This window comes from Culicoides brevitarsis, chromosome 3, assembly GCF_036172545.1.
Source record: "Culicoides brevitarsis isolate CSIRO-B50_1 chromosome 3, AGI_CSIRO_Cbre_v1, whole genome shotgun sequence".
Taxonomy (NCBI): Eukaryota; Metazoa; Arthropoda; class Insecta; order Diptera; family Ceratopogonidae; genus Culicoides; species Culicoides brevitarsis.
The window spans coordinates 12673752-12698079 of record NC_087087.1 but is presented as its reverse complement, the minus strand read 5'-3'; the positions used below and the strand labels follow the sequence as shown (position 1 = coordinate 12698079).

The 24328-nt window shown below is 26.2% G+C and overlaps 1 protein-coding gene across 1 annotated transcript in view; it reads left to right on the top strand.

The window, feature by feature from the left end:
* The window catches only part of LOC134835208 (uncharacterized), an 85076-nt gene that overhangs the window by 27035 nt on the left and 33713 nt on the right, over nucleotides 1–24328 (top strand). Inside the window, exon 2 of the mRNA XM_063850078.1 lies at nucleotides 8392–8465. The gene's annotated coding sequence lies outside the window, so the exon portion shown is untranslated. The remainder of the gene's footprint in view (nucleotides 1–8391; nucleotides 8466–24328) is intronic.

Genomic DNA, 24328 nt, shown 5'->3' with positions numbered 1-24328 from the left:
AAAAATCAGTTTTTCTTTTTCATATAATTTTTAAAGCTTGAATATTAATTTTTAAATAAAAAAAAATAATTATTGAATTAAAATAAAATTAAATTAATTAAAATGAATTAATTATTTTTAATTAAAATTAATTAATTTATTAACGATTAATTTTTTTATTTTTTTTTATTTTAGCTCATAAATGTTTAAATCCATTAAATCACAAAAAAATCATTAAAAACATGCAAAATTAATCTTTAATGTATTTTAATTTAATTAATGAATAAAATATTTTTTTTATATTTTTCATACATTTTCAATTTAAATAAAAACCTTTTACATGAAAACCAAAAAAGTTACGCAACCTTTCAATCCCTCATTTTTTTCTACGAATCAAAGTAAAACGTCATAAAATTAATTGAAAACTACCCATGGGGTTTCCCATTAAAAAAAAAACTCTACATGACGATTTATCAATTCATGAATTATAAAAAAATATTTTTATAAAATTTCCATACATTTATGAATAAAACGTTGTCTTCCGCATCCAGTGCACGTCCATCACTTAAATATCAATCAAATTTAATCAATGGATATCCTTATCAGTTGCAGAGACAACACAAAATGGGATTATCCAAACTCATACTGGATTTAAATCAGGATCAAATTTAATAAAATTCTTGTTTTTTTTTGCGTATTGTCTGGTTTTGTCTTTTTCGCTACCAAGAGACACGAAGAGAAAAAGGGACAATCACGATACAAAGTCATATTAAAACTTTCACATGTTGTTCTTGTTAAGAACAATATCTCGACAGGATGGGATTTCAACCTAATTCAATCACAGTCCTTTGAGTGGCTGTGGGTAGCAACGAAGGATATTGACTTTTAAAAGTTTCATTCACATGCAAATTGACTTGATAATTTTTGACAAGGTTATCACTCATTTGTCAAGTCAATTCAATTACGTTTTGTTTGTCCTTTGGGAAATTCGCCAAATTATTCCGAATTAATAAATAATTATTTTCCTACATTTTTTTTTCGTTCGTTCCTTTTCACAGAACAACAATTTTGCACAAAAGTTATCCGAAAATCCACATTTAAATTTTCCATTTACACTCGGATAAACTTTAAATTTATTCACAAAAATTTTGAACAAAAATAATTTATGATTACCTGGAATTGGAATCTGGTTCCTGTGGATTTGTAGTGCGGAGCTGTTGTGTGATGTAAAATTTAATCCCTGGCAGCTTAATGCATATCAAATAAGTTTTTGCGGACCACAAGGTTTTTGTTTATGTTCGGTGCTCTTTTTCACTCATAAATGAACGCATTAAATTATTTATTGCTTGTATGCAAACAAAAAATTAGGAAAATTCTGGAAAACTTTTTTGAGCGATAGTACTTTTGAAAAGAGGGTAAACTTTATTGTTATTATTTAGTTTTTAAGTTGTGATAAAATGCTTGTTTGTTTTGAGTGTTTATCTTCATTAGTGTAAAATTTTTATCGCTTGAGTGTTCTCATTTAATAAATTAAACAGTAGATTTAATTATAAGAAAATTGTTTTTTTTTTTTAATTTCAATTAATTAATTTTTTTTTATTTATTTAATTTGAATTTATAAATTATTTAAAAAGTATAGTTTAAATTTTAAAAAAATTATAGGAAAATTAATTTTTTTTTTAAATTATGGGATTATTAAATCAACAAAAAAATACTAAACTAATTAAATTAAATTTATTTTTAATAAAATAAATCAAAATTAAATTAATTAAATTTAAATAATTTTTTTAAATAAATTAAATTAAAAATAAACATAGGTATAGTTATTTTGAGAACCTAAAAGCTTTGAAAAAAAATATTAAAATTAAAAAAAAAATATTAAAAAATTTCAGATTATAAAATCAACATTTTATTTTAAAATTATAAATTTAAATTAATAAATTTAATTATTAAATTTAATATTATTATTCAATATTATTAAATTAAAATTCTAAATTATTAAAAAAAATAAAAAGATTTTTTTCAGTAAAATTTTATTTAATGAAAAATTTAAAAATCATTAAATCAACAAGAAAATTCTTAAAAATTTAGTTAATTTATATAAAATTTAAAAAAAAATTATTAAAATAGAGAAAAAATTTAAAAAATTTTTTGGGATGTGAATTCAGATAAATTTATTGATAAATTATTAAAATACTTAAAAAAAATTTATTTAAAAAATTTTAGAACTCAATCAAAAATTTTAAACTTTTTTTCCAGAATAAAATTAATAAGATTATTTTTTTAAAAGAAAAAACTAATTTTCTTTTATCATTATAAGTTTCCATAACAATGAAAAAAATATCTTCTCGTAAAATTACTTTAGTAATTATTATTATTATTATGAATAAACTTACACTTTTTTTTAATTAAACAAAATTATAATGACAACAAAACAAACTGTTTTTAATGAGTTGCAAGCTTTTCACAAAAATAATTGCACCATTTTGCTGTTGTTCTCATTTTGTTCAATCTTTCGCTGTATAGAACAAACATTTTATCTTTATTATTATTATTATTTTAGAAACAAACAACTAAAAACTGAACAAAAAACCATCAAAAGCACTTTTTCTAATTATATTTTTATTAACTACGACTACACAAACTAAGTTATTAAATCAGAAAAAAAAATTAAAAACCTCCTTTTGTGGCATCTGGTGTTTGTTGGGTGTTTGATTCTGTGCTAAATGATGATGATAAACGAGCTACTGATTAGATATGGTGCAGAAAATGCACAAAAATTTATCTCATTAAAAGCACTAATGATGCAGGTATGAGAATTTTTTATAACTTTTAATTGAGGAGAATAAAAATAAATGGAAAATGATAATAAAAAGGAAAATATGGCAAAGGAAGCTTCATAAAGTGTAATGTCAAAATTTTTTATTTTTTGTAATCATCAAAAGAAAAGTTTTTTTTTCAACAGGATTAATATTTTAATTTCCGCATTTTGTAAACGACATATTATTATTTAGAAATTATTTTATTGTAAAAAAAAATATTTTTCCTATTTAAAATTTGAAAAATGTTAGAATAGGTATTTTAAAAATATTTTTTAAAATTTCAAAAATAAAGCAATTTTTTTAAAAATTCTTTTAAAATTTAATTTTTTATAAATTTATTTTTAAATTAAAAATTTTAGATATTTTTAATAATTTTTTTTTTATTTTTAAAAAAATTTATTAATTTTTAATAATTAAAATATATTTTAATTAATCTTTAATTTTAATTATTATTTTTAATTTTTAAAAAATTATTTTAAAAAAAATTTTGAAAAAAGAACAAATTTTGTCCTCAATAATTTAAAAAAATTCACAAAACAACTTGTAACAAAAAAAAATCTGTTGGTTTCCTTTCGTGTATTAACTGAAAAAAATGAAGTAAACCCACAAAAAAATATCAAACAAAAATATCACCAGCAACACAATAAAAATAAATTTATAAACAAACTTTTTATTGAAAACTGGAATTGAATTGAAAAATCGGAAGTGGTTGAACATCCGCTCGAATAATTTCATTTATTGAAATTTATTTCGTTTCACTTTGAACATCATCATCAATTCCGCCAAATTCTCGATGCTCATGAATAATTTTCGCTCATCTATCTTATCTCTCTCATGCAATTAACGAAACAAAATGCCGAGCGATAAATTATGCGCTTGTCGTCAGTTCGTCACAAAATTGAAAAATCGTCCAGGCAAATATTGTGCCTTTTCATTATTATGTAACGAAAACTGGTCAAGAAGTCGTCATGGCGATGAAAAGGCAAAAATTTTTGTTGTTGAAGAGTTCATAAGGAAAAAAAAGAGAAAAATTCACATTAATTTTAAAATTACGCTCCAGTAAATATTTCATCCTCGTTAAATTTATCCGAGTTTACGACTGTCCCCTACTTGTTTAGTGCTCATCATTCATCCATCTCTTTTATTGTTTTCGAAGGAGCTTTAGAGAAAGTAGAAAAAGTATCTCCTTTCTCATTATATTTCTGTTGTCATTAAATAAATTTCTTTAGCAAGTATACTGTTTTTGATTAAATCTTCGTTTTGAATTGTTAACAGTATCGCATGCCTTGCCCGGAAATTTTTCAATAGCTATCGATGTGTTTGATGGGCTTAAATTGGGTTAATTTACCACCTTTGAATTTATTAATTTTTTTAAATAATTAAAACTAATTAATTAATATAAAAAAATTAAAATTTAATTTATTTAATAATTATTTTATTAATTAATTTAATTAATAATTTTATTAACTAATTAATTTAATTAATCTATTTAATATAATTTATTAATTAATTAATAAAAAAAAATAATTAAAAAATTGTAAAATTAATAAAAAAAAATTATTTTAATAAAAAATAAAATTTTTTAGAAGGGAAAGAAAAATTTTAAAATTTTAATTAAAAATTAATTAATTAATTAAAATTTAATTTAATTTAATTCAAAATTAATTAATTTTAATTAAAAAAATATTAAATTAATAAAAAAAATTAAAATTAAAAAGAAATAAAGAAAAAGGAATTTTTTAACATAAAAAGGTGTTAAATTAACTCCATTAGGAGATAAAAATAAAATTTTTCATTATTAAAAACAAATTAATTTGAGTTTTAAATTCAAGTTCTGTTTTCAAAATTTAAAAAAAAAATTAAATTTAACCAAAAAGTGCTAATTTAAAGCCATCAAGGTGCTAATTTAACATGTTTTCACATTTTTCTTTTTAAAATGTGATACTTTACTCGACTTTACTTTTAATTTTTATTTAAAAAATAAAAGGATTGAAATTAATTTGTTTAGGTATTAAAATAGCACCTCAAAGAAATAAATTTAAACAAGTAGGAAAAAAAATAATTTTAAATTTTTTATTTATTTACTGCTTAAAAATAATTAAAAAATTCTCTGAATTTTTTAGAAACTAAAAGATGTTCAAACTAAGATATTTAAAACCTCTAGATGTTAATTTAGCACCTCAAGACTAAAAAATAATTCCATATTAGGAAAAATTTCATCAGTGGAAAAAATTTTCATCTTTAAATGAATCAATTTAAAAAAATATATTTTTTTAAAAAGTGTTAAATTAAAACCCAAAGGATTAAATTAACATCCTTTAAAATCTCAGAGCTAAAATTACAAAAAAAAAAATAAAAAGGGCAAAATGACAACAGAAAAGTTTTCCATTAGTTGTCATTTTATTTTGCACACTTTGTGTTTGTTGTAAAAAAAATATTTTTGCAGGCTATTTATTCAAGAAGACGGACCATCATCAAAAGCGAGGAGAGAACGAAAGGAAAAGAGAGCGAAAATTATCGAGAAAGTATCATTAAATTCTGACTGTCTCGTTTTTATTTCATTTTTATTTTTTTGTTACGAATTTGCTCTTTTTTTCATCAATTACAGCAAAAAAGTAACACAAAAGACGACGACGACTATGGAAGGGGATTAAAGGGGGGAGAACTTGGTTTGTGAAAATAAATAAAAGGATTTGTTTGTCATTATCATCATTGAATGTGGTTTGGTCATGCTTGGCAAACAGTGCCATGTTTTTTGATTGCTCTTCTTCTGTTTATTTTTTTTGTATTTTTTTTTTTTTGTTATTTTTTTGAATGAAAGCTGGTCATGATCTGTATTTGATTTTGTTTCGTTTGAATTTTATCCAATTAGAATAAAAAAAACTTTTTTTGCTTTTTTAGCAGTAAATTCAAGTTTTTAACAAAATTTTTTAACGAAGCAAAGATCAACTTGAAAAAATAAACTACTTGCTTGCTTAAATACTTCTTCCTGCATAAAATTTCTTTTCATGTGCCTCGTACTTCAAAAAGATGATTATTAATAACAAAATGATGAATATTCATGTAAATGTGTGTCAGAGTCAGGAGTCGACTCTGGAAGGAATTTCGTACGTAAGAAGAAAACTTTTGACTTTTGATGAGAAAAAAAGAAATTTTGTAAGAAAACTAGAGCAAAACTGCTAGTTTACAGGTTTCAATAGTAAATAGTATGGAATTAATTTAAAAAGGTAATATAATACACAAAGTTTTGCCTGATAAGGAAGGAACGTCGAACGAACGAAGGAAAAACTTGAAAGCAATTTTTCTCAATGGCAAGGCATGAAGAACGAGGGAAATAAAAAAAAGTGCATTCAATTTTAAAGTGAATAAATATTTTTTATGTTGAAGCAAATCGCAATTTATTTTACTTTAAGTTTTTTTTTTCTCGTTCGAGCGCCATATATGCATGATAGATGGTTGAGTGCAGTGCAGTGCATTGAAACGATGCAAATTGCAAGGAAAATTTAAATTTGTTTATGTGTGAAAAGAAAGAAAACATTTTTTATCTGGGTGTTCTTTATGAGATGATAAAAGAAGATGAACGCCGAATTTTTATTTAACGTGTTCATATTTTTGGGGCTCGGAATTTTTATTTTGAATGGGTTGAAGTGATTTTAGCGGATTTTAAGAAAATTTTAAAAGAACTTAAAAAAATAAAAATGTTTTTTGTTTAAATGTTTAGAAAAAAATTATTTTAATTTATAAATTAAATTGAAGTTAAATTAAAATTTAATTAAAATTGAATTAAAATTAAATTAAAATTAAATTAAAATTAAATTAAAATTAAATTAAAATTAAATTAAAATTAAATTAAAATTAAATTAAAATTAAATTAAAATTAAATTAAAATTAAATTAAAATTAAATTAAAATTAAATTAAAATTAAATTAAAATTAAATTAAAATTAAATTAAAATTAAATTAAAATTAAATTAAAATTAAATTAAAATTAAATTAAAATTAAATTAAAATTAAATTAAAATTAAATTAAAATTAAATTAAAATTAAATTAAAATTAAATTAAAATTAAATTAAAATTAAATTAAAATTAAATTAAAATTAAATTAAAATTAAATTAAAATTAAATTAAAATTAAATTAAAATTAAATTAAAATTAAATTAAAATTAAATTAAAATTAAATTAAAATTAAATTAAAATTAAATTAAAATTAAATTAAAATTAAATTAAAATTAAATTAAAATTAAATTAAAATTAAATTAAAATTAAATTAAAATTAAATTAAAATTTAATTAAAATTAAAAATTAAATTAAAATTAAAAATTAAATTAAAATTAAAAAATAAAATTTAATTTAAATTAAAAATTAAATTAAAATTAAATTAAAATTAAATTAAAATTAAATTAAAATTAAATTTAAAATTAAATTAAAATTAAATTAAAATTAAATTAAATTAAAATTAAATTAAAATAAGTTAAAATTTATTTAAATTTTTCTATAAAAAAAATTTCTCAATTTCTAAGGACTTTAAGTCAAAGAAAAATATTTTTATGAATTTTTATTTAAAAAATTAATAATAAAATAAATATTTTTTTTAAATTTATTTAATTTCAATTTTAGATAAATTTTGTATAAAAAAAATTTTACTTTTAAATAAATTAAATAAATTAAAAATAATTTTTTTTTATTTTTTTATGAAATTTAATTTTTTTATAAGAAAAATAAATTTTGATTTTAATTTTTTTTTTTTAATTAATTTTTGAATAAAAAATAATTTTAATGTAATTAATTTTTAAATAAAAAATAATTTAAAATTAATTAATTAATTAAATTAATAAAAAATAATTTTAAAATTAATATTTAAATGCCTAAAAAATGTCCTAAAATATTTTCTGCACAAATTAATTTTTTTTTCTATGTAAAAAAAAAACTACTCAAATAAGTAAAACTTAAAAATTTAAATTTTTGTCAAAAAACAAACTTCGAGCTCAGAATTCTTTCCTCATAAAATTTTTTTGACTGAAATGCACCAAAATAATAATAATAATACTAAAAAAACATCTATATGAAAATTTATGATACAAAAAAAGAATATGTTCAGTACATTGTTGTTGCATATGTGCATATTTCTTCATTCATACGTGAATAATATTTTCCTTTATGCAACAACATCGGCAGCAACTTCGTCGTATATTTTCATCTTTTTAAAATAATGTTTATCGTGCTGCATACCCGTAAAGACAAGACAGCGTCATGCAAAAAAAAAAGTTGTCTCTTTCACTCTGCTGGAGACCTTTCTTGAACGTGCCTGTCTATCACTTAGTCGCTTCTGTCAAAGGGAAATTATGTAAAATATTCTCCATTTTAAATTGCAAAGAATTTTCGTCTTTTCTTTATGAAAAGATGCTTTCCGTTCCTCAGATGAAAAAATAAATATATTCAAGAAAGTTTCCTATTTTATGCCCGTAATAAAGTGCCATGGATTACACAAAAGAAAAAGAGTTAAATTGTTGCAATAATCCCCCATGTTTGTCTCATGTAGTCGTAATCTTAACTCCATAAACTAATTCATTTCATTTCCGTATCGTTTTAGTGGCAGCAATTAACTGAGAACTGAACGGAACAACTTTGCTGTTTGTGATTAGTTAAGGGATCTGGATACATGAGGTAAGTTTCTAGTATTTACATTTTTTCTCTTCTTTCATTCCCATGTGCGCATAAAATTAATGCTAGTTTGCCTTTTTCGTGTTATGTTTACGAGAGAAAAAAAAGTGATTTTCATAATTTATCAGTTCCAACTGTTACTTTCGGTCGAAAGAATTGATTTCAATGGCAACATTCGGAAATAACAGAGTTAAAAGAACAAAAGAACCCTAGAATGCAAGGAAAGGAAAACCAATAAAGAGTACGGCAAACAATAATTAATTGAACAAAGGAGGCTAGAATATGCGAGAGGAAATGTTTCTAAAAAGGTTTATCTCTGTTTCATGCAGTAGTTAATGAAAATAGATGTACGTTTGTTCGGATGTTTAGGTGTTGCTTTAGAAATATGGTCATGCTCGGTGGTGATTTGTTTCTGTTTCCGATATTTAGACAGATATAAGGAAATGGAAGTTCTGAGAATGAATAGAGTTCAGTCGGTTTTTGATGAATATTTACAGAGAAATTTTTCTTTTATTTTTTTAAATTAATTTTTAAAACAATTTTAATTAATTTTAAAATTTAGAAAAATTATATTGGGGCTGCCTTCAATTTTTTTTTAATTTTATTTATTTTTTTGATAAATTTTTTATTATTTATTTATTCATATTTATAAATTTATTAATTAATTATTTTTCTTTATATCTTACTATTTTTAATTTTTTATGTATTTTTTTTTTTTTTTTGATAAAAATTTAAAATACTAATTTCAAAACTTAATAAAAATTTAATTTTTAGAATAAGGCCGCTCCAAATGAAACTCAATAGTTTTGTCCAAAATTTTTGAAATAAAAATGGGGGGGGGGGGCAAAAAAAATAAAAAATTTTGAAATACTTTTTTTCATACAAAATGCCAATTTTTTTATTAATTTTTGATTTTTAATGAATATTTTTGTTGTTTTGACTTTTTTACATTGATATTTGTGTAGTAAAAATTGATTTAAATTTTTTTTTAATTAAAATTGAAAAAAATGAATTTTAAAAAAATAACTGTCAAAATTTTTTTGAAAACAAAAATTCAATAATTTTTATAAAAATTATTTTTAAAAGAAAATTTTATGTTGAAATACGATTTTTAAGACAAAAATTACTAAACATTGAAAAATTTTCTTGAAAGTTTTATGAAAAATTATGGAAATACACCAAAAATCGATAATTTTTGATGAAATTTTTAACTTTTTTTTTATTTTGCCCCATTTGTCGAATTTAAAATGGGGCATCGGACAAAACTATTGAGTTTCGTTTGGAGCGGCCTAAGTTAAATTTTTCTATTAATTTTAATTAAAGCTTTTTCTACTATTAAAACTTGATTTTAAAGTTATTTTTTAAATTAAAAATTTCGTAAATGTCAATTCAAAAAATAACCGTTAAAATTTTTTAAATTGCTTTTTTGCTAATTCAAGTTTCTAATATTATCAATAATTTTTAAAAAAGATGATTTTCAATAGGTTTCAATTAAAAAATTCTTCCTTTTGAGCTCTGTTACTTAATTCCATTGCAGCATAAAAAATAACATTTAACCAGTCGTCTCCACTCTTTTTACAATCAATCGGTATGTTTATTCACATCTAACTCAAAAGAATTTGCATCTATCGTTCTTTCCATTAAATACGTTTTTCGGATAACAGAACAAGAGTAGAATGAGATGCCAAACAAATTAAATGCCTGATGCCGCAAACACACACACACAAACATAACACAAGAGACCAATTATTTACCCATCAATATTAGGCAAAAGTAGACAAAAGTGATGAAAATTGAGACAGACATCTCTCTTTATCGAAATTTTAATTAGTTTTCGATGGAAACAGACTTTGTATCATCTGCCGGTCACTCGAACATCTGTTCCCCAAAATTTGTATAGTTTAGCAAAAGTGTAAATAAAATTATATGCTAAACGAACCTTCTGCCTGGACTGTAAACAAATTGTCAAAAATATTTCTATCAGTCCATCAACAAAATGGAAATTAAATTTTGATTATTCAGATCCAATTTTATTGGTAAGCAACACACATTCTTTCTTTGACCCCAATAAATTCTTCACGTGTTTTGTGTTTCTCGAGTTCAGCAAAAAAAAAAGAGAAATATTGGACCCATGTTAAAACGGAAATCCAATCGAGAATTGAGACGATAAATACGTGAATGAACGTTTTTTATTTGGAAAATTGAATTTCTTTCAATTTTTGCACAACGTTTCGTTATTTTGATTTCCAATTCGTACACATGATCGATTTATCTCTCTTGTTCTTCCTCTTTCTTTTTTTCCGCCGAAGCGATGTGTGTTATCTTTCGCTTTATTAACAGACGATTTGCTGAGCATAAAATCAACTTTAATCGCACTAATGATTGAATTTTATCCGTTCCATGCTATTTTTCTCGTAGTTTCGCTCTGAAATCCTTCTTCAACTTTTCAATGAGAAATAGTTTAGAGAAAACTGCAAGCACAAAGTCAGTCAACTAGCAAACAAACAAACATCACTTAGACGTATCATAGCGACAGAAAATTAATTGGATTACGTTGCTTGTTAGACAAACATTTATCTATATGGAAAAATGAAATCAGACAAATGATGCAACTAACAATCCAAAACCCAAACACAAACCTAATTAGAAAACTTTAAATCGCTCTTTGAGTTTTATTGCGCGTAATGAAGTTTGTTTGTCTGCCATTATGATGGTTTTTACTAAATTTATGGCAGCGTTGCTTCTGCGGAAAAGTGTTTAAATGTGCGTTAATGAGTCAAAGAATTTACTTTTGATTAAATTAAAAAGCCACCGTTTGATGCAGTCTGATTGTGAATGAAAATTTAGCCGCTTGCCATGAAATGGAAGAAAGTAGAGTCGAAAATGGAATAAAATAAAATTTTTGCATCAAGAAAAATTTAAAATTAATTTTTCATTTAAATTGAATTTGAAATTTAAAACAACAAGAAATAACAGTTGCCGTCATGCCTTGCCATAGCAGAGTTGTTCTGTTTATGCTTCGAGTTTTTTTCTGTTATGTATTATTTTTTGCAAAAGTAGCACAGTGGGCAATTTGATGAGCTTTAAGTACAAATTTTAGTCCATTTCTCACAAATATTTTTTAAGTTGCTGAGATTTAGTTCAATGATGTACTCAAAATCATCATAGACTCTATTACATCTTTTTAATCTATATTTGGATTATATTTCACTGTGCCTAAATAGATTTTTTTTACATAAAAAATTAATATATTTTTTACGCTGCTCCATAGTTTGTTTAACATTTTAATCTGTCGGTGTACGCTGGAAATTTTTTTTAAATAATATTTTGAGGGCGAATATTTTTTTTAAAAATTGCTTTTGGATCGACTCAATTTTTGACTTTTTAGTGTTCGCACCGAATTTGTTTGAAGCATACTCCAATTTTGATCTGACTAGTGATTTGTACAGTATCTTAGTAACAAATGGGTCTTTGAATTCTTTGGCTATGCGTTTGATAAAACCCAACACTCGCCGGCTTTCGTTAACAATTTTGTCGACGTGCGAATTGAAGTTTATTTTATAGTCGAATGTAACGCCAAGGTCATTAACGGATTGCACTCTTTTTAATGAAACGCTTGTTTTTTTTTTCATTAAGGGTCCTCAAATTGTATCCCTTTCCGTGGCCATTTTTTTTTTTCATTTTTTACGCGTTTTGAAATTTCTTCTAGATTTTAAAGACCAAAACTCAAAAATATTTTTTGTTGTAAAGCTTGAAGCCTTAACTTTCAATTGCATTTTGAATTATTTTGATAGCAGAACTTAAAGTTATCGAAAAATTAGTTTTTCCAAATTTCGAAATGTCCTTCTCTGTGGACAAAGCATCTCAATTCATTTAAATTTATGTGAAGCGTTCAGCTAGTCAGATTTCTCAAATAATTTCAAGTTGATTTCCATTTTATGCCCAAAAAGGGGGTTCTTTAGGATTTTTGGTGAGCAAATAAGAAATCTTTGTTTGATGTTTTGAAAGCGTCGTAATTCTTTCTCGTGTAAGCTTTAACTGCCCGCACGTTTTCTCTGGTGTGACACTTATATGTCTTCTGTGCCTTGGGTTAATGGTTTCCTTCGAATGTAAAATAAATTCAAAACTAAACTCAATTTAGTTTTCAGTAAAGATCAAGTCGAAAGCTTAATAGTCTCATCTATTGTTTTCAAGGTTAAGATTTTAAGATCTTTTGATTCTCCTTCAGTTCTTATAAGTCATTTTTAATTTTGACAGCTTTGTTGTTCTTATCCAGGCTCAGTTAGAGCGTAATTTTTTTTTGAAGTGATCCCAAATGATATATGAAACGATAAAAAAAATTAAAAACACAGGGATTGGTTGGTAGAAATATTTCTCTCTTACCTGTATGATACACAGTTATTTTATTCATTAAATCTTCGTTTTTAAAGCTAAACATTTAGAAATTAACAGACTTACTCAAAAAGGTAGTTTGTTTCATTACATCTGTAAAACTGTAAATAGTTGTAAAGATAATTTCAGTAATGGTCAGTTTAAGTAATTTTCCTTACCTAATCCAATTATTTCATGAGAAGCTTTTAACTGAATTCATCCCACTGTGCGACAATGAATAAAAATCAGAAATGCACTGCTATAACAGTGAGACAATTTTCTTTTGATAGTTCTCTATTTTTTCATCGCATTTTTCATTTAATTCTCTCTTTCGTTCTTCATGGCATCATACCTCGACACACTCTGAAACAGAAAAAAAATGCAAATTAAATATTTTGCATTTGTTCTTTTCCTCATTCATTTCTCCTCTGATTGCGCTAGACAAAAAGGATCGTGTTACTCACTCTATAGTTTTTTTTTTGCTTTCTTCTTGCATTCACGAGGAGGAAATGCAAACGACAACGCCGACTTCTATTATTATTATTATTGTGTAATCCCTTAACTCCATTACAATTCTTCTGGTAAAGTCCTGTGAGCACGCTTTTTCAACGACAACGACGCCTGTTCTGGAATGAAAATGGTAATAAGTCGAAAAGTGGCATTATTGCAGTCAGTGTCACAATTCGAACAATGCTTTTTATTGTTGCTGGCAAGCGGGACGGCAATGTCAGAAATGAAACTCTTCTAAGCCATTGTCACGTCGTCGTTGGTTGTTGTTGGAAGCGAAACTCGAGAAAAAGAGATCATTTTCACATGAATTTTGCTCGAATGCGACAATGATGAAGAGATATGGCGCAGCAACGGTGTTAATATCAAAACTGCACTCTATCAGGAAATTGGAATGGAAATCTGATTTTTTATATCCGGCTGAGCATTATATTTTCCGCTTCCGTTTGTTTGTCTTTCTTTCGCCGTTTTGTTCAGAATTTTAAATCATTTTTCATTTTGAACCAAAATCGTGCCACGATGAGACTTTTAGTTTTGTTCAAATTCTGTCAGTTTCGTGATAATTAAATTAATTTACAAGATACTCCATAAATGCGTATAAAGTATCTCTAAAAGGCATTGGAATGACTAGCAACACGCTAGTAACCGCAACCAAGTAACATTTATCTAATTGTTATAGACGAAAATTAGTTTCGTATATGGTCGCGTATACGACGCGTGAGAAGCTAATGTTCATCCAAACGGATGTTCACAACAACAACAAGGTTAGGCAATTTAGGTACATTGTTTGGTGTCAACGATATCATGTTTCTCGTCGACGTTGTTGTTGTTGTTGTTTGTCAAGTTTTGCGGCGGAGCACAATTAATATTATTTTCGCTCGAAAACATGACTTGGCTTGTGGTTAATGGCGAAACAGAGTAAAGCTGGAAAATTCATTAACAATCCGCTTTCTTTGCATGAGCTGTAAATTAAAGGTATACATTTCATGAAAATAACAACACTTCACTTTTTTTGATGTAAGGAAAAGTTTAGAGATAGAAAAGCAAGATATTACATTACCGGGCAAGTCCATTAAACTTAAAAGTAATCGGTCGAAAACAACGAACGATGGTACGGTATTTTAAAATACTTAACTTTTTAAAAAATTTCAAACCACGTGACCTGCATAAAATTTAGATCACGTGACTTTAGAAGTTTTCAAACCACGTGATCTTGAAGAATCCTCAAACCAAGTGAGTTTTTTTAAGCTCGTGATCTAAAAAATTTTCAAACCACGTGACCTGAAATTTTTTTTAAACCACGTGATTTGAGAAAATTTTAGATCATGTGTTTTTAAAGTTTCTCAAGTCACGTGGTTTGATATTTTTTTTCAAATCCCACAGCTTTGAAAACTTTTCATGTCGGGTGGATTGAAAAACATTTCAGATTACGTGACTTAAAAAGTTTTCAAACTACGTGATCTCAAACCAATTGAGTTTTTTTTAAGCCCGTAATCTAAAAAAATTTCAAACCACGTGACCTGATTTTTTTTTTAAACCACGTGAATTTAAATTCACGTGATTTGAAAAATTTTTTCAAGCTTTGAATTCAAATTTCTTTGAAATGTGGTAAAAAAAATGTTCACAAGCAGCATCACTTTTCACAAAAATCTCTTCTTTCAAGCAATTTCGTACCTTATTTAGCTTATTTTTTTTTATTAAAATTTTGATTACATCTCAAGAACGAGAAACGATGCTCCTCACGAAACGCGCGGTAAAATACTAAAGTGCTCTTCAAAAAATTTTCGAAAATCAATGTTGTGAATTGAATTGAAAATGTTCGATGATAACGAAACTTTTTTTCCCCGGTACATTGTATACATATAAATTTTTGCAATATCAACTTCAGCATGAATGAACACTACTTTTCACTACAAATTTTTCAATAAAAATAAAATAAAATGAGATGCTGCACAGCAAAATGCGCCGCCCGTAAAGTAGTTCACCTGTTAAAGCTTATCAATGTTTCTCTCTCGAAAAGTTTGAATTTTATGAAAAAAAATTAAGTCTGTCCTTTCAAGTTGAAAAATTTTTGCGCTCTTCACAATTCTTCAATATGAAAGTTCTCGGCATTCTTGAAATGTTTTGCACATTATTGATTTTATTTTCATTTCAAGTGCCTCTCACAATTGACTTGACAAGAGAGATCTTCGGTTTTAAAGTTGTTTTTATATTTTTTTTTGAATAAACTTGGAAAAAATTAATTGGGCAGCTTTTATACCTTTTTAGTACATAAAACTTATCCATCCGGATGTCCTTTCGAAATAAACTTTTGCAATTATGGGTTTATTTAAATTTTTTTAATAAAAGAAGAGGAAATGACTTCTATTCACACTACTTTTACGTCCTTTCTCGCTCACTCTATGTCGGTGCTATTTTTATGTACACTGAGTGAGTCTATAAAATGATAATAAAAGTAGATGGAAATATTTAAATTACTTTTTGGAAAATGATCCAAATAATAAAACGGAAGAATTTTTGTATCCGACTACTATCAAAAGCAGATATTTTGGGAATAATGAGTAGATATTAGTTTCCTATTTTCGAAATGTTTAACATTAATATTTAAAGGATCTACTAATGGAATGATTATTATATGAAATTTAGAAGTAGTTTACTCAGTTACATTACTTTCTTGTTCCTTCTGGATGAAAATACTTGAGATGATTTTAATGGATTGCTTTTCATTTATTATATGCCGAAATGTAAGTGCTTTAAAATGATTTAACATTTCTCTTTAGCAAATTAAATAAATTTGTGGTAAAAAATTCAAAGGTTATCATGATTTTTATTTTAGATTATGATGCAAAAAGCAAAATTTAATATTACGTTTCATTTTTGAGTAAAAAAAGTTTGCTTGAGGCAATTAAAGTTTTGTATCACAATTATTACAAGTTAAAGAGCTTCAAATCAGGGTATTGATAAAATTAAATTTTCCTTGAATGTGATTTAAATTGCATACTTTCAGGCAAACAAAAACTATGTCAAAGCCATTTTTGTCAAATCTTGCTCCAAATGGATAAAAATTTATCAAAGGGGCTCTAATTTATCATTTTTAATCATTTTGCAAATCAAAACTGCCAAAAAATTGAAACTGAAAAAAAAATTTTCCTTTGACATAGTTTTGTTTTAAAAACTAAATCAAGAGCAAAACTAAATCAAAAACTGTGTCAAAAACTGTGTCAAAGCAATTTTTGTCAAATCTTGCTCCAAATGGATAAAAATTTGTCAGAAGGCTCTAATTTATCATTTTTAATCATTTTACAACTCAAAACAGCCAAAAAATTGAAATTGAAAAAAATTTTTCCTTTGACATAGTTTTGTTTTGAAAACTAAATCAAGAGCAAAACTAAATCAAAAACTGTGTCAAAAACTATGTCAAAGCCATTTTTGTCAAATCTTGCTCCAAATGGATAAAAATTTGTCAGAAGGCTCTAATTTATCATTTTTAATCATTTTACAACTCAAAACAGCCAAAAAATTGAAATTGAAAAAAAATTTTTCCTTTGACATAGTTTTGTTTTGAAAACTAAATCAAGAGCAAAAACTGTGTCAAAAACTATGTCAAAGCCATTTTTGTCAAATCTTGCTCCAAATGGATAAAAATTTATCAGAAGAGCTCTTGAATGGATTGTAAAGGTATGAGATTGACCCCTTGAGTTAAAATGGGTTAAATTAATCCCTTAACAAAGCTTAAGGGATCAATTTAACCAATTGGTCAAACTCATACCTTTTCAATTCTAAAGCTCCTCAAGTCCTGCTTTGAGTTGTTTAAACTTATAAAAGGAGCAATCTGCATCACATCATTACCTATTTATCCAAAACAATAGACCAAAATTGAAATCTTACCACCTTTTGATGAATCCCATTGTCATTCAAGGTCTTCTTCGTATCAAATATCCTTCACTTGTCTCGTCTTCGTTGAAATTTTTCCACGAACCAAATCCATCCTATTTATTTGCCAATTGTTCCTTTTTCCAATCCTTCATTCAACTGTCTATGCTTATCAATTCTCACCCGAATTTTCTTCCGAGAAATCCATTGTTATAATACCATTAAAGTGTTCCAGTGACACGAACTCCAAAAATAAAAAAAAAGTGTATGTGAGTAAAAGGCCTATAATAATATAATTTAAACATATTTTGTCCTTTTTTGTGTGTTTCTCACATAAAATATCCCTAAAAATACATCTTTTGTTCGGGTAGCAGCAGGCGTAAAAAAAAAACGTACAACAAGTTGTATCCCCAATTCCAATTCACAATAATATGCCAACACAGAAAAATCATCTCCAAGACAAAATAAGAGAAAAAAAAACCGAATCGTTGGCTGTTCAAGTGCCGGCTCATTATTTCGCCGGCTTTTGATAAAATTACGAAACAAAAGGTTGAGCGGAAAGAGAAAATTTCCCGAATTTGTCGTTATTTAATAAACAATGAAAAAAAATGATAATTTATTAACAAAAGATGCAATTTTTTGTGGCTTTTCATAAAAAATGATGTTGTTGATGATTTACAAGTTAATTTTGTGTTGAAAAGAAATCAGTGAAACCCCACAATTACCGCCATTACAGACAACATTTATTGAGTTTGCCTTAAACATAACAACGAACTTTATGACTCTGAACTGAATGAACTGCCAGCAAAGTAATACACACCAAACTTCTTCCATAAGGCATTAAAAAGAAATTTACAAGTCATGTTCGTGAATGTTTTGCGCTCTATATTACTTTCAAGAAAAAGGCTCGAAATTTCTGTGTTGCCAAGAATGTTGATGCGGTATGTATGAGGAAAAGTAAGTACGAAATCTGTTTGAGTTGCTTGCTTTTTCGTAATAGACACGTTTATTTACTTTCAAACAAAAAATATTATCAAGGGTGTGTACGAGTTTCGATATGACTTTGTATGAGAACTATATCTTAATGGAAAATCAGGGATGTTGTAGTCCGATTTTTTTTGGCAATGTACCTTTGATATATGAAGATAAAATTTTCATTGAATAGTTATTCAATTCGACAGAACAAACTCTAAATTTTTCCTTTTGAGTTTCGTTTTAAAAATATTGAGGTCCCCAAATCTCCTTTTGAGGCTTAAAATGAAACTCTCAAACTCTATCTTGAGGTCCTTATTGCTCTCTTGGAGAAATTCGATATTCATTTTGTGCTAAAACAAAAATTTAAGACCTCAAAAGATTCGTTTAGGACCTCAAGATAAAAATTTAAGACCTCAAGAGATCAATTTTTGACCTCATGTGAATAATTAAAGAACTTAAAGTTTAAGTTGGAGTCTTAAATATTTTTTTTGTGGTCAAAAATGAATCTCTTGAGGTCTGAAGATAAGGTCTCTTGAAGTGAATTTTATTCTGAGGTCTTAAGTTTTTCAAGTAAAACTCTCGAAAGCTTCAAGAGTTTCATCAGAAGTATCACTTAGAACCTCTAAATGGAAATTTAAGACCTCAAAATTTCATTTTTGACCACAAGAGGAAAATTTAAGACTCCAACTTAAATTTTAAGTTCTTTAATTATTCTCATGAAGTCAGAAATTAATCTCTTGAGGTCTTAAATTTTTATTTTGAGGTCCTAAACGAATCTTTTGACCAGAGGAAACCAGAGGACAAGAGGAAAATTTAAGACCTCAAAAAATTCATTCAGGACCCCAAGAAATACATTTCTGACCTCATGAGGAACATTGAAGAACCCAAAATGTAAGTTGGAGTCTTAAATTTTCCTCTTGTGGTCAAAATTATTTCTCTTGAGGTCTTAGATAAACTCTTGAAGTAAATTTTATCTTGAGGTCTTAAGTTGTTCAAATAAAGTCCTTGAGAGCTTCAAGAGTTTCAATTTTAACCTCAGAAGCATCTCTTAGAACCTCAAGAACGAAATTTAAGACCTCAAAGTTTCATTTTTGACCTAAAGAGGAACATTTAAGACCTCAGAAGGTTTATTTCGGCATTCAAGAGCAAAATTTTTAGAATCAACTTCTATCTTAAAGTTAAATTTTGCTCTTGAGGCTAGAAATGAAGCTCTTGAGGTCTTAAACTTTCCTCTTGAGGTCAGAAATTAACTTTCAGGTCTTAAATTTCCCTGTTAAAGCTCTAAAAGAAATTTTGAGGTCTAAAATGAAAGTAATGAATCTCATTTGGACCTCATTTGAATAATTTAAGACCTCAAGTTAAAACAGTTCAATTTTGAAGACCTAAAATTAACTTTCAAACCTTAAGACTTACCTTAGAATCCTGGATCCCTTTAAAAAAACCTTTAAGCTCACGTCCAACCTAAAAAATAGATGGCATCATTACTGCAAACTCACACAACTCTGCATGAAAAATTACATTAACAAGTTGACAGAAAAGTTTTGCTTACGATACGAAGGGGTTAACAGTTAAAAGGTGAAGCAGAAGATGAACAAACTTTGTTGACGATAGACTTCTCCACTTAATTCTCGTTATTGTCGTCGTCATCGCCTGGTGTGGCTTTCACTTAATGTCTGATTTTATCAGGTGTGATGTCAGCTTGTTTTTCTGCGAAAAATTCATGTCTCGAACTAAAATTTTCAATTCTTGATTTCAAGAACTTATCGCAATAAATTTCTGCTTGAGAAACGAATTCTTTCCAGTTAAGACAAAACTTGGCAACATACGTGCTTGTCAAAAGCAGTTTGGTTCGAGTGTTGGATGTCCAGTCAACTATGCGACACATCTTCTTGACTCCTGTTTGTGTTTGGATGACACAAAAAAGGTAATATTAACATAAGCATGAGCAAACTTTCCGCACAGATAAAAGTTGTCCCTTAATAGTAATAATGATGATCAGCAAGATAATGACTTTCCTCTCCATTGCCAGATTATTTTGTGACAAAATCATTTACTCAACTTATAGTTAGTTGAGGACGGCCGCAAGTAATCACAACTTGTAACAAAACAAGAGAAAAAAAAGGTTTGAAATACGTGACCAATTCCGGATTTGTATTCATTTATACCGTTAACACCTTACTTTTTTTTATTTTTTCGGTAAGGTTTTTAATTTTTTTTAGCAAGTTTCGTGTGGTTCAAAAAACAAGGAAATTTAATTAAAACTCTCTCTCTTCGCTACCTTTTTTGGCAAACTTCTTAAAAAAATCGAGCGTGCTTGAGAAAAAAAAATCAAGAATGGAGGAAACGGCGTGAATTATGACAGAAACACGCAATAAAATGGCCATTTATTAATGGAAATTAGAACGCCAAACACGTTCAGCATCATTCGAAACTAAATTTCTCGGAAAAAAGGATCATTTCTTCGAAGATAAAGTGTTTCTTCTTGCGGCAGATGAAATTTTAATGAAGCATCGCAAATAACGTGCATGTCAGTTTAATTTTAATATTTTATGAAACATGCATCATTTATCGATGGTTTTGACGATAAGACATCTCGTTCGTCACATTTCGTCTCATATGTGGGAAAGAGGATTATGTAACAATGAAAATTGAATTTCCTCCTCGTTTTTCATCTAATTCATTATTTTCCTCTTCTTAGTTTTGTCTTTTTTCGCTCTAAATCAAATTTATTGTCTTCGTAATCTTGAAATCTCGTAGAAAATGTAAAATTGCTGCATGTCAAAGGAGAGACGTCGTCTTATGATTTAGCATAAAATAAAACTACTTATCAGATTTATATCGAATGGAAAACTAAGTTTTAGTAAATTTATGCCAATGTATCTCGGTTACTGCATAATTTTGCTCGATATTTGTATGAAAGACAGGCAGAGAGAAGTTCTAAGTGGTGTCTGTGGTTTTTCATTGATCATGATAGTATAAAGTATTTGAAGAAAATCCCTCAGTTGGAAAGTATTTGTCGAAGCATTGATAGGAAAAAAATTGATGAGTTGATTGAAAAAATTATTTGAGCGCTTTTTGTTTAAATTTTTATCTATAAAAACTTTTTTCATCAAAAGCTTGATAAATATTTTTTTTAAATTTTTATTATTTTAAATCTTACTAAAAAAAACTAAAAAGAATCACTTGTTTCAAAAGTTTTTTGCTATAAAAATTTAGATTATTAATTAAAATAATTTAAAAATTTTTTTGTTTCTTTTGGTAAATTGAATAATTTTAGATTTATTTTTTATAAAAAAAATATTTTAAAGTTTTGCGCGGTTTTCTGCTGTTTTTGTTTTTGCCGTTTTTAAAAAATAAATCACTTCAGTTTTAAAATATTTTTTTTTGTTTGTATAAAAATTTAAAATTGATTCAATTAATTAAAATAATTTAATTCAATATTTTTAAATTAATTAAGTAAATAAACTAACTAATTATTTTATTTTTTAAATTTAAAATTAAATTTGAAAACTGCATTTTTTTTTTTAATTTTATTTTTTATTAAATTATTTTTTAACATATTACTATTTTTTTATTTTTATTTATCAAATTAAAACCGATTAAATATTTTATAAAAAAAATTAAAATTTTAAATTTTTTGTTCAATGTTTTTAGTAAATTTAGTTAAAATTCAAATTAAATTAATAATTATAAAATATTAATAATTAATTTAATTTTTAAACAATTATTTTATTAATTAATTAAATTAATTAATTTTTATAATAATTTTAAAATTTAATTTTAATTTAAAGTTTTAATTTTCCAAAATTGACACAAAAAATAGGCAAGATAAGATTTTTTACTATTTTTCTGAAATTTTGGAATCAAAAAATAAAGAAAATATTAAAAAAATGTCAAAAACGTGCGCGACGGACAAAAGGACAGACAATACAGACAGACAAACATCAAAAAATTTATTTCACAAAAATGCATCAAATAATTTTTTTGTTTACTCAAGCACTTTTTTTCATGCGAAACGAGAAAAAAATTTTAGGTACCTCAATATCCTTCGAGTGAACCACCAGCAACACTCCGTACTTTTTGCGGTACCTTCCAAACAAAAAGACGAATATTATATAAGAAAAATTGCAATTCCAAAACTTGATCAAATCTACCATCGTCTGCTGCTTTGCTGTGATGGGACCTGAAAATGTCTTTTGTTTATTCTACCTCTCTTCGATTTTTTTTCTGTTCTCCTTTTTTTTATTAAATTCAAAATTTGCAAGCAAAAAAATAAAAAAAGCACACCTGTATGAAACTTTTTATCTTCTTACCCACATTCCCTCCTACAATACACATGAGAGAAAGTATGCAGTTTAGTGACGTTTTTATCTTCTTTTTCTCTCCGACAAAAATGAGAAAAAAAAAATAAAACTGAAAAAAGGGAATACAAACATTGGTTGTGGTTGGATGGATCTTTTCTCGGAGATGTATTTATTCTTCTTGGCATGGCAGGCAGCATGAAGTTGACGTTGTTGTGGGAATAAATTTCATCTTCATCTTGTTCTTCATGTTCTTGTCGTCTTCAAGTCATATCAATTCACTGGCTCAAAAGAATCATAAAAGAAAGTTTTTTTTAAAGCATTTAGAAGAAAAATGTTGAATTTTGCTGGAATATTGTATGTCTGGGTTATGAGGAGTAACAAATTGTGAAATGAGGAGTACAAAAATGTGATTTTTTAGTTTTTGGCGGGAAAACTCATGGGGATCACATGAGACGAGTAATGGAAAATCTCTTGAGTCTTTTGAGAAAAATTTGAGGAGTATTAAATTGTAAAATGAGGAGTAACAAAGTGTGAATAACCAAATTTTAAACAAAAAAAAATTATCTTGAGGAGTAAGAAAATGTTAAACTTAATTTTTTTTTAAATTTTAGTATTAAATTCTTCCTAATGAGTATAATATCGATAAATAAAATAATTTTCAGAGCTATGAGGAGTATAAAAATGTGAAATGAGGAGTACAGATATAAAAAAAATTTTTGTAATTGGACGACAAATCCCGTTATATGACCAAATAAAACAATATTTTTTTTTAAAGGCTTGAGGAGTAAGGAAATGTGAAATTTTACAAAATTTTGAGGAGTAAGAAAATGTGAAAATTATTGAAAACGTGAGTTTTTATCATCAAAATCCGATAATTTCAGTATTTCTGTTCAAAACGAACACTTTCAATCTAATTTTTTACTAAAACTCATGCATACGGGTTTTTATAAAGCAAATACCTTTTATGTCTTTGTCACATTTTCCTCACATAAGAACATTTTTTGCCACAAAATATCGGACCAAAAATCAATTCCGCAGTAAAAAGCAACCCTTAAACTAAAATCACTTCTCACGAGACTCTTTTAAATAAAATAAAATTGACCACAGCAATTCCAACGTTAAATTGTATTAGCATGTTTTTAATTAACGAGAATCACTTTTTGGGCGCAATTTGTGCGAAAAGTGTGCGAAAATTGTGTGTTTCTATCTAATGAACCGCACAATTTGCATTCAAATTAAAACACGACAGAAAATTAGAATCTAATGGGAATTAACTATCAACTTGTCTCCATCGTCATCCGTTCGCCTCTCGCCTCTCTCTTAATTTCAGTGTTGTGTGTTCTACTACTAATTATATTCACGTCTATATTTCCCCGATCAGCTTTTAGTGTGGCGGTTGGCAAACGGCGGTTTTGTGTTTCTTTTTTTTTCGTTGTTCGATGGAAAAATAGCCTGAAACAACCTCGATTTTAATTACCTTTGCGTCGTTCCGAGTCACAGAGAAGTAACATTTTTCGACAATAATGGTTATGGCAGCTGCTGCTATTCTGCTGAATAACTTAACTGGAACGATATTGTGACGCATTGACTTCATATTGGGATATGGAAATTGAGTCAGAAATTGTCAGGAGGATGAGGAAATTTTTGAAAATTTGTTCATTAGCTGAGTTTTAGCACAAAATTTCGATTTTTTCCTCATTTTAATAAAAATATGAGAAAATTTTAGCAATTTTTGAGAGTTTTTATTTTTTAAAAAATAATGATCTTTTCTAAAAAAAAATAAATTTTTTCACAACATTTAAAAAAAATTCTAATGAAGTATTCAATTTTTCACGA